Below are 20,843 nucleotides of genomic sequence, written 5' to 3'. Positions count from 1 at the left end.
GCCACCAAGGAAACAATGAAAACTTGCCAAAGCACCAACTTCAACTTCACATTCTACCCACTGTAGATGGTGAGAACTGCCTGGACTCACACCCTACCCCTGGCATCAAAGAAACTAAGAAAGAACCATCTTAATGCCCTAGTCATTCCTAGGGACTAGAAAACTACTTGGGAATGTATTACATATAACTTTCAGGGACATTAAATCTTGAAACTTATGTTCATTCTTATTTATTTTATTAAGGAATGAAGCCTACGTTTGACGGTAAAGCCACAACAGTACTATCATTCCATCTCCTAAGAGACTGAGTGGGAAGGGCCTAACATTTACAGTAGGAAAAGACCAAGAAGTCCTCACTAACAGGGCAGGGTGACACCTAGACATTCAACTGTATAACTTAGGAGATCTCAGATGTCCACCGCACCCAAAGACAAAGGACAGGAATTTCAGTTTCTGGACTTTAAGAGAACTCTATCCAGTTCACTGTTACCTTAAAGGCCAAAGCGGGAAGTTACTGCTTTTCTTAAATTCCTGTGAACTACACAGGCATAGATCAAATAATGTGTGTGCCCCAGATTAGCCACTGGTTTAATTATCTGGAGAGAAATTAAATCAATTTTAGTTTGTCTTTTCAATGGGCACTAGATAGTACTCTCAGAAAAACCAAGACTGCAGTCCCACCTGGTTCTTGTAAGAAGCCAAGGAGATTACCGACAGAATAAAATGGGCAGCATAAGGACACTCCACTCTACAGACACCCAAGTAAACAACGGAAAGCACCCACTTGTTTCTTATCCTTCCCACTCTCTCCAGAAGCTGGATATTCTGTCTCCAAGGGTTCAGTGGAGAAAGTGGACCCCTGACGTCAAAAGCTCTCCGTGGTCTTGGCTGTATCTGTGGCTCTAGGATCACTCCTTGCACCTCTGGGAGGAGAGAAGCACTGGAATAGAGCTGAATATAGATTTAAGAAAAAATTCTTATTAAAAAAATTACATACTCTGGTCATTTTGAGTTTGCAATGGCTTATCCTCAGGACAAACAGGAGCTATCTTGGGACAAACTTTCTTGAGTACCATCTTAATTTGAATTTTAGAAGTCTGTTACCACAACAATTAATACCTTAGTAGCTATTAAGAAGGGACCTGTACTTGTCTAAGCCATAATATACTCTGTGACAAACCACTCAACTTCAAACAGAAGATAGAAGGAAAAAAAAATCATATATTATGATGGGAAATAAGATCATAATTGTCTTAAAGGGACAGGGAAAAGGCATTCAATCTCAGATATATCAAAAGACCCTGTTAGTTCTTCCATCAAAGAGAAGATGATGGATCAGAAAGCAGAAAGAATAATCATAGTAACAGAATACTACACTTTAGGAATATCTAAAAAGTTCAATTTAATAGTTTAAATTCCAGTACTTTATAGAGAGAATTGATCCACACTATAGGCCAATATTATGGCCAAAAAAGGTTAAATTTGAATTTTATCAAAGCTCTGACTAATGTCATTGAAAAGGGTTTCTTTTCCAGCATTCATCTTTGGAACTGGAGGGCAGGATAATGCTCATAGATAATAGATACTTAAAGTTTTCAAATGCATGATCATTTTGTTTGGAGCCAAGAGGGACCAGGAATAAATCATTAGTGGCCATAATGTAGGAATTAAAGCATCAAAGCATAGCAAACAATAGATGATGCTAAAGATCCTGGAAAATAGCTTTACTGTAGGACAGAAGTTAAAGCACATAGCATCTGATCAAGGAGAAGTTGAAAGGAGAACCAGAGAGGCAGGCAGGTGTTTAAAGTTATAGGGATTAACAATATTGCCTTGGGGGAAACAACCAATCATCTTTGTGGTACAGAGTGGTAAGTTCCTGTAAATCTGAAGATCTTTCACTGACTACAAAGGTGCCATTTGTCCCTGCTCTTTGATTACTCAGCCAAGGTGTCCTACTTCTGGGGCATGTTATATTTTGGGTAAAAAGGGGGGAATTCTACTAAGTTATTTCCCTCTCACGTGGACTGGTGGTGATCACAAGGGCTCCTTACCTGTTGTGGAACGAGGACTGTGCTCTCTCCTGTTCTCTACCAAACCAACAAGGGGTATAGTCTCAGCATTAAGGAGGTAGTAACCAACAGTTAGTGATACTGCCTTCGCTTCCTCCTGGCTCTGGCAGCCAGTTTGGAAACAAACCAAAGCTGAAAAAAAATGGTTACTCCATTATCTAACAACATTTAGAATGAATTTTAAAAGCCTGAAGATAAAAAGAAAGCTGAACCCTTCCTTAGGAACATATCCAAATCTCTGCACAAATGAGAAATAAAACAATCTGGCCCAGGAAAAAGAAACCTGTGATGAATTTAACCAACCAACCTATAATTTTCTAAAAGTTAAAAGAAATGAAAAAAAAAATGAAAGTAACAGAGAAGTAGGGTTGCCACCCAGAAAAGACACATGGGATAAATAACCAGAGTGCTCCATGAGTCAAGTGGCAATGCCCGTCCTCCCTTCCAGCCCAACACCTGGGTCTGCACCATTGTGCTCTAAACAGTGCTGTCCCGTTACTACACTGGGGCGGGAGACCAGGCACGAGGACAGCAAAGCGGTGTGAGTTAAAACCAAGACCTGAGTGTGGAATATCTCAAATGTACTCTAGGTTAGGTACGTCTTAGGACTAAGAAAATGTATCCCACAATTACCTTCCTGGTAACTCATGAGAACAGCATGTCAGAGAGCCGCCTCATTCTTCCCTTCTACCTCTGCAACGCAAGCTAAGTGCTAGAGAAATGCAGCAAATATTACGGGACAATAACCCTCTAATTTTTTTCTAACTAATTTTATGGGCAAACCCTCTCTTTTGTGATACTAAGGATTATTTAAGAATTCTACATTACCAAAATTGAAGTAAAATTTAACTGTAACAATCAAGGTAGTTTTAAAAGAATTATTTGGAAATCATAAACAAAGGTTGAGATTTTTCCAAATTTCTCCTCAATTGTCTGTCAAATAATAACCAATCCTAGCACACAGCTGGGTGAGAACTGGAGAAAGGTGAAGGGTCGTTCTGAACAAACACACATGACAATCTTTGTAAGTTTAGAACCAACTTGCTCAGCTTAACATTAGGTTAAGTTTACAACTTCAGCAGGAACTTTAAGCTAACCACCTCCAAAGCTTTATTTTTTTGTACCTTCCAGAATATATGTTAAAAGCACAGTTACTTTAGCTTCAAAATAACAAAACCAAAGAAAAGAAAACCCTAAGCCTTTACGTTAGGTTACAAAGCAAGGTCAGTATGACTTGGTTCAAGAAATCAAGCAATCTGTAAACTTCCCAACATCAGATTCCATTCAGAATGCTTCTTTTTTCTGCCTGAAGTATCAGGACTTCAGCAGATTCTTACTCGGCAATGAGTAAACACACAGATTTTGCTAAATAAAAATTACTTTGAAATCATTCAAGGAACCTGGTGTTCTTTAAAGTGCTACAAGTTAAAAATTTGGATTTGATGATTTTATCAAATGTACAGTTTCTAAACGAGGTCATGAGTTAAGAGCACCAGTGTTATAACATCAGAACAGTCTCACTCTGCTTTCCCCAACAGCAGTGGTTCTCAACCCTCCTAACGCTGCAGCCCTTTCTTTAAATCAGCTCCTTATGCTGTGACCTCCAACCATAAAACTTTTTGTGCCACTTCGTAACTGTAATTTTGCTACTGTATGAATCATAATGTAAATACCCGACACTATCTGATATGCAACCCTGGTGAAAGGTCTGCTCAACCCGAAAGCGGTAGCGACCCACAGTTTGAGAACCGCTGCTCTACGTGATGTTTCAATGGGAGAAAACTAAGTATTCTGCAAGAACAAAATGTAATCACTAGAGAATAAATTTTAAACCAAAGGTAACAAGACCCACAGTGCTGTGATGTGACTGCAAATGGGGGTGAGAGGTGTCCACCAGCAGGCTAAGTCGTCAGTGTACTCTGCAACCATCTACACTTCTAAAGACTCTCACAAACACCCAGCTATGGTCAAATCAAAAAGAAATGCTTACTTATTTATTGCTATACACTTAGCATTATATGCATTCATACATACCACCAAGAAAGAGAAACTCTGTTGAAATGCCTATCAAAGAGGTTATTTGTGAAATTTGCCCTCAGTACTAAATTAGTAAATAGTGAGGATATAGGGCTTAGTAGTTTTAAACATTTCTGCACCTAGCTAATTTTTAACAGTTAACTAAAATAACATGACTTCTGTTGTTGTTTTTGAGCTAGGGCCTCACATAGCTCAGGATGGCTTCATCTCCCTACCTCTGCCTCCCTACTGCTAGGACCACACACAGTCCTTCCCAGTCCAGGAGAGGCATTTGACCAAAAAGACTTGGACCATTGCTGACCTAAATTTAAACCACTGCTTACAAATGTGCAATTTATAAAATGAGACATAAATGAGTTAGTAGCCTGCCTTACGTACTTTATCACTGATTCTTACTGGTTCAAAAGAACTTCTATAGCATTATCTCTGTCTTTCCAGTCCCTTGAAGAGTGTGTGGCACTCTGAATAGGTAGTTCAATAAATGCTTTCCAAACAAAGCTTGCTGATCAAGAAACAGTAAGAAAGTAAGTGCTGGGTCTCCTGGCTAACACACAGGTAGACAGCACATAGTTCAGCTTTAATTCCAATGGAAACGACTTTATCCAAAGTATCAGGGTTGAGACAGAAGGGGAGACCAGACTGGGCTACCCACCAAGTGCCAAACCCACCAAGTGCCAAGCCAGTGAGGCTAGATAGACTCCAACTCAATACAAACCACCTACCAAAAAAACAAAATCCCCTCAACACCTAACAAAATCCCATTATATTTTCTCATTCTTTTGAAAAAGTTACAGTCCAAAATGTTACTGGGACTGAAGTCAGACCACTAGATGTAAATGCCAAGCTCTATTAAAAGGAAAGAGATAAACAATCCATAACACGGGATATATCTAAAGCAGTCAACTTACTACAGAGTGAAAGGCAAAAAGCAACCACAAAATGTTAAATTCTACCAACCAATAGTAAAAGGCAATACCAAAGGAAAGACAAAACACAAACATCCTTAAATTTGTCTGACTCTTTTAAATGAAAAAGAGTTTTATCCCCCCCAGGTGGTGATAGCACATATATTTGGTCTGAGCACTTGGGAAGTGCTCACAGGAAGATCTCTGTGAGTTGAAGACCAGCCTGGTCTACAAAGTGAGTTCCAGGCCAACCAAGGCTGCTACACAGAGAAACACTGTCCCAAAAAAATAAACAAACAAACAAACAAACCAATAAAAATTGACTACTTGATCCACCCAAGTTAATGAAAGTCATTTTAGATCAAGTTACTCAACTATGACTTTTATAATTAGCCTACCTTTTCCCTCTCCAACAGCTCCTATGTCTGCATGTTTTCTTAGTATAAATTTATTGGTTTTGTCCTTAGGATGTCAGGAGACTTGGAAATATATATTACTTTAAGATAAAGCACCTCTTCTACTATATTTTTTTTAATCCTAGGAGCCTGAGTTGTACACTGTATGAATACATGCAGAAAAAGTGAAAAAGAAGACGTGTAAGAGTCTTGTTTCATTAATTACATTTACATCAATTCCTTTAGTATCTTTATCCATTTACGGCAAGAACTGCCATTAGTCAACAATAGCAACAAAAGATGAAGAATAAAACTTAAAATGCCCTGATGCAGCAAGGATGCCAAAGGCACTGAAATTAAAAGACAGTATGACAAGTAATAGAATACTTAACAACTCAGCAGTGAGGCCACGGAGGGCAAGCGTGCACCTCCCGTTCCTGGCACCAACACTCTGCCCCATCTGATCCTAGGAACACTGCAGGTGAGCAGAAAGGGAAAGTCTATCCAATGAGCTGGTACACAGCACGGCCAATGAGACCCAGCATGGGAGCAAGCACATCCCAGAGACATGACTACCAAGTGTGATGGGAATCTAGACTGAAACCTACAAAGATCAGAATAAACATTATGTCAAAGTTCAAGGCCTTCTTACAGACTGGTTCCAATTTCCTAATTTCTAGATTTGTGTAAGGCTGTGTAAAATAGAAATAACAAGGAAAGCAGGGCAGGAGTTTCTGAATAGGCTCTTCACTCCTCCTGTTTCAAAACAAACGGCTAAAATTAAAAAACAAGAAAAACAAAACAAAAACAAAAAAAAAACCAAAAAGATCCTGAACCAATTTCTATACCCATGTAATTCTCACTGAAAAGAAATGTAATTTTTTTTCAGGTTCAGAATAGTTTAGTCCATTATTTCTGTAAAAATTAATCCTAATGGAAATAGCAACAGTATGTCATTGTGAACTGTGAAAGTCCACAATAACAAACTAAAAGAAGTCTGTGTTTGCTTACTGCTCACCAAGATAAGACTCCTACACAGCATTCAGACTGCAACACCCCCACAAACTAAAAACATCCAACCTGATTTTCTATATTTAAAATCCTAGTGGCTTACTAACTATTCAAAGCTTTCATATCCATTTCTACTTTTCAAACATTTTGAGAACAAAATTTTGATGCTAAGAATTAATGTCTAAAAAGGAAAATACTGCCAAAAAAGAATACGGTGAAAAGAACATTATTACCATCAAGCCCACAACTCCAGAAATACAATTTAGGGCTTTTGTGGTGAAATATATCTTCAATACCAGCACTCAGGAGGCAGAGGAAAGCCGACCTTAGTGAGTTCAAGGCCAGCCAGGCCTACATAGTGAAAAGCTGTTTTTAAAAAAGAGAGCTGGGCATGGTGGCACACATGCACACCTTTAATCCCAGCACTCGGGAGGCAGAGGCAGGCAGATCTGTGAGTTCCAGGCCAGCCTGGTCTACAAAGCGGTTCCAGGACTGTTACAATGAGACACTCTGTCTCAGAAAAACAAAAGAAAAAGGGAGGGAGGTTCACAGCACTTGTGAGGTTAGAAACAGGAAGATTAGCTGTTCAAGGCCAGTCTTGGCTACATGAGACCCTCTCTGAAAAACAAAGCAAAAACAAAGCAAAAACAAAGCAAAAACAAAGACAGACAGACCAACTTTGGTTCTCAAGGTGTCAGCTACCAGTGAGATACTGGTTTCAATCCTTGCTACACAAGCTCGTTTTCCTCATATTCACCAAGGACAAGAGCTAAACTTCCACTAAGAAATAAAGTGTGGTGTTGGAAAGACAGCTCTTCTGGAGGACCCGATTCAGGTCCCAGCAACCATCTGCAACTCTAACCAAAGGACCCAATACCCTCTTCTAGCATCCCCTTGCCCTGGCACACAGACATTGTGTGCACTGTCATAAGCCGCCCCACATATATGCAGGCAAAGACACCCATAAACATAAAATATTAAACTTTGTTTTTAAAAAAAGAAGGAATAAAGGAAAGAAAGAAAAGGGAAGGAGGGAGGAAGTGGGGAGGGACACATGGGACTGGAGCAAAGAATCTGCTTTAAAAAAAAACATAGTTTTCTTACAGAGGACCTGAGTTCAGCTCCCAGCACCTCCATCAGGAGTTTACCAATGTCCTGTAACTCCAACCTGAAACTCTTCTGTCCTCAGGTAAATGTACACATGCACATAATTAAAAAAAATAAATGTTTTTTAAAAATAAAATGAAGCGATCTGGCATCCTTCACACATTCTGGGAAGTCACTGACTGTGTACTATTCAGGAGTAGTACCAGACTGTGGCATTTCTAAGAAGAAAAAAAAAATCCATTCTGTCCTCCAATTTTGAGTTCAGCTAATGCTTTAAGGCTGGAGTTCCCAGTTTTATGGTAGCCCAGAATATAAGCTACTGAACACGGAGGAACTTTTACCTTCACAAAACATCTTCCATGATAAATTCTTCCCCTCTTTTAAAATTTCTCAGGTCACAAAGGACTTCAACTTTTATCCCCCAAATCTGGCATTCTTAAACCACACATGGTGGCTCAAGTCTCTAATTCCCTGCTTAGAAGGCTGCATCAGGAGATCACTGCAGGAGGCCAGCCTGGTCCACACGGCAAGTACTCCCTATAGTCTGAGCTATATAAACAAGTAGTATGACCAGGTTAGACCAAGAAAATAAACAACCAAAAACAGTAAAAGTAAAAATCTGACAGCCTTTCTTGTATCTGTCTTGTATTTCCAGTTCTCAAATGAACACATGAGGAAACCGACAGATTCAATATCCTCTTTGCTTAGCTAGCACCACTTGTAGCATGATGAGCCAGGGACTTCAAGTTAATAAAATGCTTTGTATCTCTGTTTATTATCAGCTAGCTCCTTGTAACCTAATTTGGCTTTTCCTCAAGAATACACTATCACATAGATTCCATTCCTAATGACTGTTTACAAAGCAGGGTCAGGTAAGTGAGCTGAGGGTGTGTTGACGCAGCACCTTCCCAAAGCATGTTCTCAAGCCCCCGGCAAACATGTCTTTGGTACGTTCTCATGGCAACAGTGATACGAACGGATACTTACAAAAGCAGGATAGAAAGCAAGCCAACTATTACGGTGGGATAATAAATGTGGACAGAAATGGGCTCAAGGAGATATAAAAAGCATTTGGCAAAAGCCCTGAGCTCTAGAACTTTCCTTTTCCCATGTGACAAACTATTACAAAAACACTCATTTTGAAAGTTTATAAGAGAACATCAAAGTTCAGTTCAATGAATCTGCGAACCTGCAAACGCCTGATACTGACTCATTATCTTATTAAACCAAACTGATTGGTTCCATTCATTCTGTGAGATGGTTACCATCCCATATGGGGCTGAGGACGGAACAGATGGTCGTCAGGGCACTGTGCCCAGCTAAACAATCTTCACAAAGTTTCAGACCGCTTCGTCTGGAACGTGACTCTACTTTGGAGTATTAAACTTCCACATGACACTGTACTTCTCTGGGTCCCCCCACCCTTCACTCCCATTAGGAAAAACGGAAGGCATGTTTTGTAACAACTTTGGCTTTTATGAACTTTTCCCGAGCTCCTACTCAGATATAGGATAGTCCTCTCCAAATGGAATCAGGAAAAGAATCAACGCCTGATGTCTCCATTGAACAGAATGAGGTTGTTTGTTTGTTTTTTTTTTTTTAATAGAATGAAGGCATTCAATCTAGAATGTAGAAATTAGAAGTCCTTTCATATAACCCTGATGATGCAGACTATCTCAAACATCACAAAGACCGAGAACCATCTTCTCAACAGGCTGCGGGGTGCAGGAGTCTCACCCTGGTAGGCAAGCTTTCTTCTTTAATTTACAATGTTACAAAGGAAGCTTCTTATTTGGCACAGTGTGAGCACCCATCATAAACACAGCTACAAAGAATTGAGCTGGCTGAACTGTACATCTGGCTTCATTAATCTTCCCAAACAGTACGCGGGTGTGGTCTCTCTACAGAACAGGTAAGGAAACTGGGCTTGGAAAGCTTAACATACAGAAGCCAAGCAATTAAGAGGCAGAAGAAACAAGGTTAGACACCAGGTCTGAAGTCAAAACTGGTTCTCAGTAAAAATCTACCTCATTATATGCTGGAAGCACTGAGAACTGTGTTCCATCAACTAATTTGAATGCAAAAGCTGTCATGCACACTACACATGGACCAACACCTGAGCATACACTTAACCTGGACGCCATCGAGATCGACTACGCTCAAAGCGCATGAATCTTAATGAACTCCCCCCTATCCTTAGCACTTCTGCTAAACACTACATATGTATCAAGCATTCGCTATCTCTGAAACAAATACACTTCCATGGGGAGTGCTGTAAAGAGCTTTCGAGACAGACAATTCCTTAAGCTGGGTGGCATCATCTTTACTTCCCACGGATGGGGCTCTAAATGCAGGAGGAGAAAGTACCCCTGGAGAGTGGACTGTACCAAGCTTTTCCACAATTACCCCCTATCACACCTGCTTCTTTCTCTCCCACCCTCTACGGGGGTTTGTCCCACCCCCCTTCCAGGTTTGTCTGTTCATCTCCTAGTCACATGCTGATGATGCTAACTCGGCCTGGCAGTACTAACGGTATTTAAGTGTCCCATTCAAAGGCTCAAACAGAGCACAGCCCGGCTGTTAGACCAGACTGCCTCTTACACATTGCATCTATTTATAATAAGCCACTGTGAAGTCGCTTAGGCTCCAAGTACCACTAGGAAAATAATGGAAACTCCTAAGAAAAAAGTCTAAAAGGAGCCTTAACGTCCACAAAATGAACTCATTAAAACATTCTTGTGCAACTGCTGGCCTGGTAGAGACAGCAGGTCTAGCAGCAGTCCGCATGCACAAGTAAACTGAGCAGCTGGAGCTCCCTCCCACTAGTGACAGCGGGGCCTGGGGACCCAGGTAAGACGCAATCGCTACCCAGGGATGACGCAAGGACGCACTTCTTGTCAGGGCTGCACCATCACACCCCAAACACCCCAGCTCCAATGTTCATTCATGAAACGCTCAGCTCCAATGTTCATTATGAAAATGAACTTCTGCAACAACTTTTAAGTAACAGATACTTAATGAAACCGTTCCAACAAAAAAATAAAATTCACATTCCAACAAGAAGGAGCAAATCATAAATTCTATTTTTCAGCTGCATATTAAGCACTCATATAAATTAGCACTTCTGCACTCCAGTAACAAACGTGTGGTACGAATATAAGTTGCAACAACTCAAAATTAAAGACCTGAGTCATAAACATGCTATTATGACTCAATTAATTAGAATGAGATTTCTGCTTTTAAAGTATTTTAATGTAACTTATGCTGAGCTTAAAGAAAACACCATAAGCCTATCTCTGAGACCAAGAACAGACAGCTACCAACCTCATTTACTGATCGTTCATGGCACAAAACTGTGTCTCCCGGGGCTTGGTGGCACCCACCTTTAACCCACCTTTGGGAGGCAAAGGCAGACAGGTCTCTGTGACTTTAAGGCCAGACTGGTCTACATAGAGAGTTCTAAGACAACCAGGGCCATATAGTAAGATCCCATCTTTTAAAAAGAAAAAAAAAATGTATGTCTCCACAGTTATTCTTCTCAATTGTGGTTAGACTCACACAATCCCAACTTCAAAGTTGAATACTGAGCTATGAACATGGAAATGCTAACCACAGCAAAGGGCGCGTTATCACTGTCCCTCTCAGGCATCCACAGCCCTTACAAATTATCATCAATGAACAATTCTGTCAAGAGAAGAAGTTAAAAGGACCAGTGTGTGGGGTGGTGATGTCTGTCATGACAGGCGTGAGGTGAAGTAAAGACAAAGGGCTTCTTACTGTAACACCTCCTGGTTCTCAATCCACCCTTTTGGCCTGCAACTTCAAAACTGTTGCAGATATCACAGTAAAAACAAATGTTACAGATATCACAGCCTATACAAATGCACACAGCCTGCTTCAGAGAGTAACTGATGAGTGTGCAGTGGGTCTCCACAAAGGAAGAAAACAGTAAAGACAGCAGCTTGGGTGTGTGCGGGAGAAAGGAGAAAGGAATGGAGCTGATCAAAATGCTGCCTGACCATCAGCCAGGAGTCTAATGGGAAGTCAAGCACCATGCTGAACCTGAAGAAACATGGTGCAATGTGACCGGAAGGCCTGTTCAAAGTGCTGGAGGAAAGCTTCCGGTCACTGGCGATCATGTACCTGGGCTGTGAATTAGCACACACAAAACCAGGAGTGTGTCAACTAGTTCCGTATCTTTGTCCCCAAAGGAGTATACTTGAAGAAACATGCAATGACATAAACACTCAAGGCAAATGCTCACTTAGCATTTTAAAAACTGTATTTATTAAGTAACTATCTTTTAAAGTAAAGTTTAAAATAGGACTATACTCAAAAGGAAACTATGCGTAACTATCAAAAATACAACAAAATTATCCAGAGAGCACAATTAAAAAACAAACAAAACTTCCTTATGAAACAAAGTTAACTGGAATCTTTGTTTATTTAAAAGACTAAAGTGTGAGACAGTATCTGAAAGATAATCATGAGCCACCTACCCTCTTCAACACAGCAAATCACTGAAGAAGAAAAACCTCAGGGTACCTTTACTACATCAAAATATCTTTATTAGTCAGTAATTCTCCTGCGATAGCAGAAGGACTAAGGCCCAGCACCTCACAGTATGCTTTAACTTGAGGAAGGGGGACAGTCTAGTTCCGGCCCCACGCTGCAGAAGTGTGATGGTTCACCTTCAGGTTTAGATGACCATGGAACACAGGGTTCCTAGAACCCAGTGAGGCGGGAGAGCCCAGGCACCATTCATTCAATAGGTGGGGACCTGAACTGAGAAGCCTCATTCCTACTCACCCGCAACCCCTCAACTGTTTCTCGTCAGATATTCTGCGGCAGTCATGAGAAAGGCATGCCAAAGTCCAAACTCTGAAACCAGATTTTTCTATTTAGATCCCAAATCCCGCCTCACAGGTAGGTGACCTTGGATAAGGTGCTCAGTCTCTGTCCTCAGTTTTCTCACTTGTAAATAAGGATAATAATGGCACTTCATCCAGAAGCTCGGGCTATGCTCACAACGACTTGGAGCAGCCGTGCTGATTCCCAAGCACTCTACTCAAACACCGCCAAGGACATCACCACATCTGAGGGTGCTAGCAGCACCCACCACACAGCAGAAATGTGATGTCTCATTTTAGACTGGACAAGGAACCTGTCTGTCACTTCTTCATGAAGTTTGGTCAGAGAAAAACTACCAACTACAAGACAGGACCAAGCCTCAAGAGAGCATAATCTAATTCAAAGTTAGATTCCGTCAAAAACAAATTAAAAAGCATATGAAAGTAACGTTACTACCAGTACTGAGATATAACATGACCTCATGGTGATTTTAATGGCAAATATCATTTCAGCTGCATGTGCACACTTTCAAAGCACTCCTAACTAGGCAATACATTGTTAGTATGTACATGCACAATAGGAAAGAAAACGACAAAAACGGGTAATCATTAAATAACCTGAACAAGTTATAAGAGAATTAAGTCTTATCAACACTAAACAACTTGAATTTGTAAGTCACTCATCAAAGAATCCTCAGGCATGGACATAGGATATCAAGAATTCCCCAAACTAAGCAGTCAGATGTTACTGCAAAAACAATCTGAAAGCCTTGGGGAAAAGCAAGTCACTGCTTCACCTACCTTAACCACATAATACTCTGAGTTACTCTGCTCTGTGGCTGCATGGATGAGCAAGGCCATGCCATGCATCATGATCTACCAAGTGACAGTAAGTCTCTCCAGTCAACACAAAACAGTTCTAAGGCAGGCAACCAGGTTGACCCCAATAGGTTCAGAGAAGATGGGAAATGCCTTCATTTGGAGCTAGCCTCTGGTGACCACTCTATTACATCATTTTTCTTTCTGGTGTTGGTGATGGTGGTGGTATTGTTAGTATTGCTATTCCTGCTTTCCGATTTTGGGTAACAGGCAGCTGATAATGACCACAACTAATACATGACACAGAAATTGTAAGCAAATAGTCAATAAACTGATTAACAGGAAAACCCCTCAACAGAGTGAGTGGCAGTCTATAAACTCAAAGCCTGTTTTGAACAGCTGAGATTGCATCAAAGGATTTCTAAGATAACACCTAGGTATTTTAGAATTGCTTTTATAGAAAATATTATTCTGGTCAAAAGCAGGGAAAAAAAATACTGATCAATTAGGAAATAAGATTTAAGAATTCTTAATGGCATAATCTTAAGTGAACACAAAATAAAACAAAAGGCTTGTTTAGAAAATAAACAGCCAACTCCCAAGCAGCCAAAAGTACACCAAGTGTAAATCATATATCCATTAAGGGAGAAACTGATGTCATGATAACCTATGAAGAACTGAAATTCTATTCTCTAAAAGGATACATTTCACTTGTCCGCTCTTATGTCGCAACAGATTTTCTTCACTGAACAAACTTTTACCATTTCTTTAAACACTGAAATAGGATTAGATACTAGTAAACCCCAAATATTCCTATTTGTGGAAGTTAAAATTATCACATAATCACAAAACTAATAAACTGTAGCAAGCATTATAAACACAGCAAGATGCTTTCAATCAGTTTTAGCAAACAACCTAAAATTAAATCGATACGCCAAGAAGTCTCTCAAAATGTGAGCACTTTAGCCAAGTGTAGTGGTACATACCTGTAAATCCCAGGATTCCAGAGGCTGAAGCAGGAGGACCGCAAATTCAAGGCCACGTTGGGCTATGTAGCTAGTTCAAGGTTGGCCTTAGCTACATAGCAAGACCATGTCTCAAAACAAGAAGAAAAAAAAATTGACAATTAAAGTTTAAGGAAGGGTTAGGGAGGTGACTGTGGGCATGTTTGTATTCAAGAACAACGTGCAAATGCCCAGAGGAGGTAGAATGGATGGCAGGTGACAGTTTTTGAAAGGTCATCAATGTCATTAGGACTTCAGAAAGTAGGGGAGTGGGTGGAAGTCTGAGGACATGGCTTAGTGGTAGAGTCCTCGCCTGACATGCTGGAGGCTTTAGGCTCTCTGCCCAGCACTAAAAGAAGAGAGAATTTACTTTTCCCTTTTATCTGTTTCTTGTCTGCCAAGAACAGCAAGCCCTTGCCACATGCTCCCACCACCAAGCACATGAGGCCAAACAACCAAGGACAGAACCTTCTGAAACCAGGAGCCAAAAGAAACCTTTCCTAGGGGAATGGGAGTCTGATAGGAGGCCAGGAACGAGCAGAGATGAAGGGATTGCCTTACACCAATGGCTTCAAGGGGATCTGGGCAGGTGAGTTAGATAAAAGACTCCCACGTTAAGACGGCAACACAGTACCAGAGAAAGGCAGGCCGTGTGCAGAAGACCCAGGGAGAAAGCTACCGCACACCACGCTTTTTAAGTCAAGGCTGTTTTATCTTAGACTGGAATTGTGCCAGCAGAGAAAGGATGGGAGATAAAGAGGCACGCTAAATTCAGGATGTAAAATTCTGTGAGGAAGAAGACACAAAGAATGTGACTCTTGGTGTCAGAGGACAATCTGAGGGCCGTGGGAGGCAGAGCAGCGCAGCCGGCGCAGCAGCTCATGCCTGTGATGACAGCACTTGGGCGGCTGAGGCAGGACAACTGTCTCTCCTCAAGCTTGAGGCCGAGAAGCCTGTGAGAACGAGAAATGCTTGGAAAGCCGCCGCTGACAGTCTGGCAGAGAATGATCTCAAAGAGACCAGCACAGAACGACAAGAAAAGTAGGAAACAAAACAGAAGAACAAAAAACAAAGAAGGGCGGCACAGATAGCCAGAGCGCGTTAGGAGGAAGCTCAGTCAGCCAGCGGAAGGAGTCAAAGACAGCTTTCTGGTCAAGCTGACTGGAAAGGAAGAAGTGTTGGCAAGAAAATGCACTTCTGTATGTGAGATCATAGACCATTATTTTACAAATGGGTAAAGAAGCTTTAGTTCCTTCTTCTCCTGTACCTTCGTTTTAAAGAGACATTAAAAGATATGTTGAAGCCACGTGTGGTAGGCCTGACCAGCATTTGGAAGGCTGAGGCAGGAGAACTGCCGCAGGAGGCTGGTCTCTGCTACACAAAATAGCAAGCACATATTCTGCTAGGCTGTCCAGTCTTGACAGTGACAATAAAACCCAGCACAGACTCTGACAGACGCTCCAAGACCAGGTCTTCTCAGTTTCATGTTTTAAACTTAAATTTCTAAACAAGAAATCACATCTACTCTTTTGCTACCAAAATAAATTTTTAAGACTCTATGTCAAATAAATGAAAGGAAAGGTATAAAGACAAAAGCCTATAAAAAGCCAGCCATGAAAGACAATAGTAGCACAAATCTGGAAGCTAGAAAGCAGATGTTGAGTGACAAATGACTTGGCAAACAGTAGAGAAAGCCAAGAACAAACCCAATTTAAACTTCGCAAAGCCCCAAAGGCCCAGGAAGTGGCACCACACACAGCCGCCATGGGGACGGGGTTCTGAAGACAGGCTTCACCAGTTCACCAGGCCTGCTCCTCACCCAAGACCAGCCCGCCCAAGACCAGCCCGCCCAAGCCTACAGTCTAAGGAGGGAGTGAGGCACAGCAGAAGCCCAGAGGGAGAACAGAAACACAGCTGAAGGAAGACCAGCTCTGGGGAGCCCAAGACTTGCAAGACTTCTCGTTCCTCACTTCCCACTCCCTCCCTGGCACCCTTGCTGACAAGCCTTTCTGTCTAGCCACAGAACACCGTTCTGACAGGAGCTAACTCAACTAAAGGGCAATACAAAGACATCAAGAACCCTGGCCAATCAGCCCGGTCAGGTCACCATCCAGGGAGACCAATGCTAAGTAAGAAGCTAGACTGAGAATCTGTAACCAGTATTTCCATCCCTTACTCTACCACACAATTGCCAACTATGTGAAGAAATAGAACATGAGAGAGAAAGGATCAAGGCAAGAAAGGAAGCAGAACCTGGAGAAAACAGAGTGCATAGAAAGAAAACTGCTCAAGCTACCCATGAAAAACATACTATTGGTGCTGGAGGATGGCAAGTTCAAGGCCAGCCTGGACCACAGAGAGCAACCCTGTCTCATAAAGCAACCAAATCTAATGTGCTCACAGAGCTAAGAGAAGGTACCTTTAGTACTGAACTGGGGCAAGTCACAGCTGACAAGAAGGAAAGACCAGAAAAGAAAAGAAAAAGCTCCTGGAAATTACAAGAAAAATTCAATAGAAACAGAGCAAAGAGAAAGAGATGAAAACCAATGAAGTTAGATCAGTCAAGGAGGCCCATGATGCAGGTAAGTTTGGAGAGGAGAAAAATGTGTGGCTGAAGCTCTTTGGCAGAGTGTTTGCCAAGGCTATGTGAGGCCCTGGGTTCAGTCTCAGCATCACAAACTTTCCAGGCTGAAACAACACACACCAAAAACTCCAGTAAAAGCAGATTCCACCCCCATCTGTGTAAAGTTTAAAACAATGGAAGCAACTTTAAAGCTTTCAAAGACTTTAAAAATGAGGAGAGAGAAAGAAGGTGAGCAAACACAAATCACATACGGCTTTCTCGGCTTGAGAAACCAACGTGGCTACAGAGTTCTCAAAAGCAATCTAGAAGCTACCAAGTGGAGGCAGAGTTGCAAGAGAACACGATTTTTTACAACCTGGTAGCCTTTACCTAAACAAAGAATCAACTGAGTGCAAGGTAAGCTGACACCATTTAAAAATAGCAAGTAAATCAAGAATGAAGTTAACACCGGCTGTGGAAAACGAAGACGAACCACTGGGGAAAATTAAAAAGGGAGTCCTAGAGTAACAGAGGAGTGGAAGCCCAAGTGACGGTCCAGAAGAGAGGCCGGAGTGATACTAGGCTTCCTCGAAAATTAATCTTATTAACTAATTAATATGCTGAGGTTGATGAAGAGGCGGGTGACACCGAACATCAGTGATAACGGAGAGGAACCTGAATACAGGGCGTGGTGGGAACCAAGCCCAATGTTCTAAGTGGCTCTCTAGTCCCCACTCACCGAAGTGCAAGCACAGAAAGGGCTCTATCAAGGTGGGGATCGGGATAAGTAACCTGGAGAAAAGAGACGGAGCTGATAAAGGAATTCGGGGGTTGGGGGGGATGACCCACCCCTTTCAATATACTAAAGAGCCAGGGGAACAGGGAGAGGAGCAAGGCAGCCACAGGACACGGTACTGTGGGTGGACAGAAAAAGGCATACTCTTACAAGACTTATGAATATTCAAGGGTGACATAATCATAACTACTGGGAGAAAGGAATATTGGAACAACGGCAACCAGCAGGGCAAATCCATTTCATCCAAGCGATTTAAAAACACAAGCAAAGACCAAGTGAGGACTGTTTTACTACTATAAACTCTTAGGAGCACAGTGAGTAAAGTTCTGAGAGTTTTCTAAGTTTATTTAATTTACGCAACAATTCTGTGAGAAACGCTATTGCCTTCATTGTTTTCAAATGAGGAAACTGAGGCAAAAGCAAATGAAAAAGCCCAAAGTCACATGAAAGGAGCTGAGGACAGAGAGAAGCTGAGAGTTACTCCTGCTGCCCGTCCAGTAGAAAGACTGGCTTGTCAAAGCGGAATCATCTACAAGAAATTAGAGGGATTCTAGAAAGAAAACCTGGGAAGGAAGAAGGTAGCACGTACAGACTTTGATTCTTTAAACTGTGCATGTAAAAAAATAAATATTTCAAGTCGGGTGTGGTGGCGCACACCTCTAGCCCCAGCACTGGGAAGGCAGAAGCAGACTGAGGTCTCCGAGTTCAAGGCCAGCCAGGGCTACAGAGAGAGACCTGTCTCAAAACAAAAACCTTTTAAAAGACATTTGCATTTAAAAGTATTTTTGCTTTACTTTAACCCATGCATCCCACCATTCTCAGTAGGTAAGTAAGACAAGTATTATTCCTTCTTTTGCAAGAAAACACTCCATTCCAGGCTGGAGATGACTCTCTCCGTATAGTGCTTGCTACGTATACATAGCGCGTGAACCGGAGTTTGGACCCCAGGACCCACATAAAAGCCTGATGCAGAGGCACCGGCTTCTCCTCTCAGTGCTCAGAAGTGGAGACAAGTGCATCCCTAAAGCTCACTGGCTATCCAGTCCAGCCAATAGAGTGAGCTCCAATTCAGTGAGATCCTGTCTCAAAAAATAAGGTGGGCACAACTGAGGAAGACACCTGAAACTAACCTCTGACGTCCATATTCACATGCACACATGCAACACACAAAAATAAACAGGAGAGCAGAAATCATGTAATACTTGAGGACTTACTGCAAAATAGACACTCTTTAGAAGGTTAAGGCCATATCACCTTAAGGAGCAGGAAGCTAACCAAGTCATATTGCTATTTCAATTTGTTACAGAAATTATAGCACCTGCATCTCTAACTGTGTGCTTAAGATGACAGAATGAACTGCGTCATGATAGGAAAACAGAAAAAGATCTGCTCACAAAGCTTGTTAAAAAATATATTTAGTTCCTCCCCTTGTGGGAAAGACTGGTAAACATAATTATCACCAAATATACAGTACTTAAATAGAGGGACAGTAAGCCGTGCTAAGGAAACACCCCCTGGGGAAGAAAAATCTTTCAGAGGGAACATCTGAGCTTTGCCTAAAAACAAGAGACTAGAAATTCACATAACACTTTGATAACCAGCACAAAACATTACAGTAAATAACTTTATGTTCCCATTCCTGTAAAGGTTAAGTTCACATTAAAGGCTAAGACATCGAGATCTTTATAATAAAAATGATCTATAAAAAAGGAAGTCATATAATCTTAATACCTCGGTCCTAATTCTTATGTTTATTTATACGTAATGTTTATCATCTCTCAGTTTTACAGACAACAAGAGGGCAAGCGAGAGCACTCTCCCCAGTACTAAGCAGGCATTGAGATCTAAAGAGTGGCGGTACTACCGCAGTATATACGCAAGGGTCATCTCTTCTGCCACCAAAAAGTTTATGCTAACATACTTCCTGGGTCATAAAATTAAATGAGGACACAACCCTTTCTTCCAGAGGAGATGGATGGTGACAAAGCCTGGAAGAGGCAAGGACACAGAGGCTGGCATGAAGAAAGGTATCCCAATTACCTCCCAGAGGCATATTTCAACCATTTTTCTAAACCAAACCACATTGAGATTAAAAACAAAAAACAAAACAAAAAAGCCCTGCAATAAAACACAATTAAAGCAGACCTCACTGACTGGTCTTGCATGTGCCTTAGTAGCAGACTCAGACCTCAGTGAAACTGAAGGAGACCTGGAAAAAAGTGTGTCCAGTTTTGATGACTCAACAGTGACGTCAATTAACACAAGTTTCTAGGGTAAAGTTCAAATGCAATCTGAAGATAACTTATGATAATAATGGAGAGAACTATTTTATATTCATTCTTGTGCTTTCCCGGAACGTAACTCTCCATCACGGGCGCCTGGTCTACCTTTATCAGTTACTCTGTCTATAAGGAAAAACGGCTCTGCAGCATCTCCACCTGGGATGACTACTCTGAGCTAGCGCAGGCAGCAGCCTGACTTAACTGTGTGACAGCCAGCCTTTCAAGGGCCTGCCATCCTCCCTGCTGAGAGGAGGAAAAACAAAGAAAGTCCTCCCAGGAGCCCACAAACAGTAATTAAGAAAACCTTCACGGGTTGGTAATCAGTGTGTGGTTTTCATTTCTGGCACCTGTCTTTCACTGTTCTTAAGTCAGCATCTACAGTGTACATTATTTAGTCAGAACTTCACTCAGTTCATACCCTTTTGATTTAGGAAACAAAAATTAGGGTAAATAATTCCTTAAATTTAAAGTACGGGTGAGGATCAGAATGATAAAGACAAAATTAAAGGCTGAACAATAATTATAATTGGACTATTACAGAAAACTACCTCTTAGAAATCCATCTTGTGAGGTAGTTTTGTACAAGGATTAAGAACTACTTCTGGTAACAAAATTTAAATGTATGACTATCAGAAAAGCAAAAACCCTGAAAAAGTATTTTCGCATGTTTCAGTATCATAACCTTTTATCTTTTAAACTCAGGGGGAAAAAATCATGAAAATTTCACTGAAACAATTGGCCTTGTTTTCTTTTTATAAAATTCTTTTGCAATATTCTCAGTTTTCCCAAAATAAACCCACAAATACACATATAAACACTTCAATTGGAATAATTAAAATGTCAAAAATCTCCAAAAGATACTAAAATAGTTAAGTATCTTAATGTTTTTTCAAAATTCCAGTGGGGGAAAAAAAAAGTCTTTTTACAACTCCTATACTTCTGATCGCTGTAAATACTGGCAAATGTGCAAAAAGAACATTCCTCTAAGTAACAAAACAAAAA

At 41.1% G+C, this 20,843-nt stretch overlaps 1 protein-coding gene across 4 annotated transcripts in view; it reads right to left on the bottom strand.

The window, feature by feature from the left end:
* Tsc22d1 (TSC22 domain family member 1) overlaps positions 1-20,843 on the bottom strand; it is a 100,873-nt gene that overhangs the window by 75,863 nt on the left and 4,167 nt on the right. For 2 of the 4 annotated variants that reach the window (XR_007229495.3, XR_015739483.1), the window contains exons 2-3: positions 2,055-2,204; positions 785-951 (exon numbers count right to left, since the gene is read on the bottom strand). The exons of the other annotated variants lie outside the window; for them this stretch is intronic. The gene's annotated coding sequence lies outside the window, so the exon portion shown is untranslated. The remainder of the gene's footprint in view (positions 1-784; positions 952-2,054; positions 2,205-20,843) is intronic. 4 annotated transcript variants of the gene reach the window in all.

The sequence above is a fragment of the Myodes glareolus genome, chromosome 12 (assembly GCF_982192425.1).
Source record: "Myodes glareolus chromosome 12, mMyoGla1.1, whole genome shotgun sequence".
NCBI lineage: Eukaryota > Metazoa > Chordata > Mammalia > Rodentia > Cricetidae > Myodes > Myodes glareolus.
Note: the sequence above shows the minus strand (reverse complement) of the source record. Positions and strands in the feature narration are given on the sequence as shown.